General features: G+C 45.3%; 1 non-coding gene across 1 annotated transcript; it reads left to right on the top strand.

Annotated features, from left to right (window-relative positions):
* Nucleotides 1-1,393: 1,393 nt before the first annotated feature.
* Nucleotides 1,394-1,468, top strand: Trnas-uga. The gene has a single exon. It is a non-coding gene; the product is annotated as a tRNA-Ser (tRNA).
* Nucleotides 1,469-4,818: the final 3,350 nt, after the last annotated feature.

Below are 4,818 nucleotides of genomic sequence, written 5' to 3'. Positions count from 1 at the left end.
AAAAGGTATTTCGCGGCTCTTTTTGTATATGCGTTGTTACGCAAATAATAATAATAAAACAAAGCAAAATAAGAGAAAAGAGTTTTTACGAAAAGAGAAACGGACACGAAAAACTTGACCTACAAACAACTTATAAATCTCAACATTGATTCCCCAGCTGCAGAGTTAGTCTATGGAGAGTTACTGCAAGGAGGCATTTCCTATCAAAAATAGATGTGTAACAAATAAAAAAGGTAGAACTGTAGACTACAAAGGGCATCAGCGTTTTAAGCAGACGGCGTAAACTACTGCACAGAACAATTAAATATAAAACTAATAGCTTGCATTTAAAATGGTACTATCATCACCACCATCATCAGTGTTCGGCCCAAAGGCAAGTTTTCATATGATAGTTCTCCAGGCTATCCGGTCTTCTGCCATCCTCTTCAGGTCCGCATAATTTCCTCTTCCCTTTATGTCGTCTATCATCTTGTATCTCCTTCTTCCTCTCAGTCTTCTCCCCCGAAACCAGTCATTCCAAAGCATCTGCTAGCAAGCTCTCCCTTCTCAAATAATGTCCAACCAGTTTTTGCCTCTCTCTTACAACATTAAGCAGACATCATCTCCCACCAACCCTTTCCAATACTCTTTCATTACTCTCTTTCCATCCAGCTTATCCTCTCCATTCTCCTCCACATCCACATCTCAAATGCTTCTAACCTTTTTTCATCCTCTTGTCTCAGTGTCCACGTTTCTGCCCCATATAGCGACACATTCCAGACAAAATATTTGCCAAGCCTTTTCTTAGACCTTTATCTAATTTGCCACAAAACAGTCTCCTCTCTGCTGAATGCCTCCTTCACTATGGCAATTCGAGTTTTCACCTCCTGGTGACATCTCAAGTCTTCAGTTATCGTGTTTCCAAGATATTTAAATGCATTTACTTAGCTAATGGTAGGTTGCCCTATTTTAATATTTGACAGGCTGCGTCTTGTACTGATCACCATACTCTTTCCAGAATGAGATTTTCACTCTGCAGCGGAGTGTGCGCTGATATGAAACTTCCTGGCAGATTAAAACTGTGTGCCCGACCGAGACTCGAACTCGGGACCTTTGCCTTTTGCGGGCAAGTGCTCTACCATCTGAGCTACCGAAGCACGACTCACGCCCGGTACTCACAGCTTTACTTCTGCCAGTATCTCGTCTCCTACATTCCAAACTTTACGGAAGCTCTTCTGCGAACCTTGCAGAACTAGCACTCCTGAAAGAAAGGATACTGCAGAGACATGGCTTACCCACAGCCTGGGGGATGTTTCCAGAATGAGATTTTCACTCTGCAGCAGAGTGTGCGCTGATATGAGGTAGGAAACGAGGTACTGGCAGAAGTAAGGCTGTGAGTGCCGGGTGTGAGTCGTGCTTCGGTAGCTCAGTTGGTAGAGCACTTGCCCGTGAAAGGCAAAGGTCCCGAGTTCGAGTCTCGGTCGGGCACACAGTTTTAATCTGCCAGGAAGTTTCATATCAGCGCACACTCCGCTGCAGCGTGAAAATCTCATTCTGTAAACATCCCCCAGGCTGTGGCTAAGCCATGTCTCCGCAATATCCTTTCTTTCGGGAGTGCTAGTTCTGCAAGGTTCGCAGCAGAGCTTCTGTGAAGTTTGGAAGGTAGGAGACGAGGTACTGGCAGAAGTAAGGCTGTGAGTACCGGGCATGAGTCGTGCTTCGGTAGCTCAGATGGTACAGCACTTGCCCGCAAAAGGCAAAGGTCCCGAGTTCGAGTCTCGGTCGGGCACACAGTTTTAATCTGCCAGGAAGTTTCATATCAGCGCACACTCCGCTGCAGAGTGAAAATCTCATTCTGGAAAGAGTATGGTGATCAGTACAAGACGCAGACTGTCAAATATTAAAATAGGGCCACTAATACCATGTCATCAGCAAATCTTACACATGCTATTCTCTTTCCACCAATACATATTCCTCTTTTTGCATCTAAGCCTTTCGCAATAATCTCTTCAAGGTATGCATTAGACAGCAGTGGTGAAAGGCAACAAACCTTGTCCAACACCTCATCCAATGCTGCTTCCTTCTGAGATTTCATTTCCAATCCTTATCCTTACTTTCTGGAGTAAATATAGATTCTGTATGATTATTCTATAAGGAACACTAAAAAGATCTACACCAAAGTAATAAAATATGCAAAGAAAATGGATGTTGAACAGGACATTATAAACTCAGACAAGGCAGAAACAGGAAAGGCAACATATCAAAATAATAAACCCAAAGAAATCAGATGGGGAAATTCACTAAAGAGAAATACAGTAACTACATCCAAACAGTTTTTTGTTTTTGATCCAAACTTTTTTTTGTTTTTGGATGCAAAAACAACCAGGGTCATACATGCTCATGTCAGAATTTTACAAGAGAGAGAGAGAGAGAGAGGAGTTACAAACAACTGCACATTAAACCCAATCAACAGAAGGAAAGATAGTAAAAAACTAATTTGTAGCAAAGTTCGTAAAATACGTCATACAGAAACAGAGGTGCTAAACTAAAGGTTAAACGTTCTTTGCCACATTTCTACGACAGATAATACGTAAAACGTGGAAAACAGTCTGCGCATCGTTTGCTAAAATGGCTGACAACTCAGATGGCAAACATAAATGGCTCAAAATGGCTCTGAGCACAATGGGACTTGACTGCTGAGGTCATCAGTCCCCTAGAACTTAGGTTTCAGTAGTTCTAACTAACCTAAGGACATCACATACATCCATGCCCGAGGCAGCATTCGAACCTGCGACCGTAGCGGTCGCGCGGTTCCAGACTGTAGCACCTAGTGCCGCTCTGCCACTCCGGCCGGCAAACATAAATGAGAACATAAGTGGTGGCATTGTGTCATGAAATTGCAAACAGTCAAAGGCTGAGTGCAATGAGCACAAACTGGTGGGGGAGCACCACTTAACAAACGGCGATGGCTAAAACGACAGTGCCCAATACGCATTCTAGCTAAAATGATCTCATGGTGAGAGGGCTGAGAGGAGGTTGTCCCAGCTGCTGGGAGAGGTTTGATTCCCCAGAGCTTGTTTCCTTCATGGGAAGTCTAATGGTGATGCCAAAGTGACACCACCTGCCGACAGATGGCAACACAGATATCATCGGAGGCAATGGAAGAACTAGGGACCCAAGCTACAAGGACTGCAGCCTTGGCAGCAACATCAGCGGCTTCATTTCCTGTCAGACTGCCGTGACAGGAATCCACATAAACATCACAGTGGCTCTATCAAGAGTGAGCAAATGAAAGCTTTACTGAACCTTTTGCACTAAGGGATGGATGTTGTACAGCACATAGAGGCTCTGACGGGCACAGAGAGCCAGAGGATCAAAAGCCTTGTCTCCCGATGTAGTGTGTGGCCTGATACAGGATGAATAGCTCTGCTCTAAATACTGAACAGTGTTCTGAAAGCCAATACCAAAAAACATTGGTGCCAATGACGAAGGCACACCCAACACCACAGTCAGTCAGATGGCCATCGGTGCACACAAAGCTACTATTGCGAATTTCCGTGTCAAGGTCGTGAAACTTTGGTAACAGAGCGAGGCTAATGTCCTTAGCAAGCAAATAAAGGCCAAGGTGAACACGGGCTGCTGCACGAAGCCAAGGTGGTGAAGGATTCACACCTATCGAGAAAGTGGCACGTAACATGAAGTTAAGCCACCTGAATATGAGTTGAAAGTAAACTCCAGGAGGTAACAGAGAAGAGGGATATGCGCCATATTGGTGATAAAAGGAGTCATTGAAGAAGGAGGCACACAATGAATGGCCAAGCATGGGTGGCAAATGGCATGCGAATCTGCTGAGGAGAAAGTCACGGCAGTATGAGAGTAGTAGTTCGGCAGCTTCTCCATACAGATCCTCAACCAGACAAGTGTAAAAGGCGCCAGTGGCCAAACGGATGTTACGTTGGTGCATGGTATTGAGATGGCATAAGAGGGACAGACTTGCAGATGCATGAACAGAATTCGCATAATCTAGTTTTGAACGGACATGGCACCAGTACGAAGGTAGGAGGGTGGTCCGATCCAGTCCCCAGGAAGTACAACTGAGGACACGTAGGACACTCAGGGACCGCATTTAGAGGGCAGCCACGTAAAACGTGGGAGGACCTAGAAAGTTTCCTGTCAAGCATAAGCCCAGAAATTTCGTAGTTTCATTGAATGGAAGATCAACAGGGAATGCTGCAATTCCAAGAGCAGCCATAAGACCTCTTTGTTGGATCAAAGGCCGTGAACGTTCCAAAGGAGGAGAATCATGATCAGGAAAGGGGAAGTGGTAAAAAACGGAGGGGTGTCACCATGGCAGCTACTGAGTGCCAGCCTTCAAAGACTCACTGCTACAGGGCACAGAGGCTGCAAGACTCTTTTCCATGAGATCTACAGAGGTGTTTGCATTCTCCTTATATCAATCTGAGGAGTCCAAGGCAGAAAAACGGTTGGTGGTGCCCACTGGTGACATGGATGTTGGCTGAGCGAGGGTATCACGTGGTGACACCATCGAAGAGGATCTCTGAACTGGTGAATGGGAAGACCATTTGTCTTTCTTTGATTTCTTGGAGCCTTTCCAGTTGGCAGAGAAGGACTCAGATGCTCGATGCTGGAAGGACGTAGGAAGTCTTGGCAGGAGTACTCTTTCTGTCCTTTCCGCCTGGCGGTTGTGTTGCAGGTGATTCCGCCCCTGAGGCAAAAGTTTGGTGGCTTGTTACACAACTAGAAGATGAGACAAGGATGCTACCTGGACACTTGGCTATTTTAAAACCACATTGCTGAATTTTAGGCCGCATGTCTGTG

The sequence above is a fragment of the Schistocerca piceifrons genome, chromosome 9 (assembly GCF_021461385.2).
Source record: "Schistocerca piceifrons isolate TAMUIC-IGC-003096 chromosome 9, iqSchPice1.1, whole genome shotgun sequence".
Taxonomy (NCBI): Eukaryota; Metazoa; Arthropoda; class Insecta; order Orthoptera; family Acrididae; genus Schistocerca; species Schistocerca piceifrons.
Note: the sequence above shows the minus strand (reverse complement) of the source record. Positions and strands in the feature narration are given on the sequence as shown.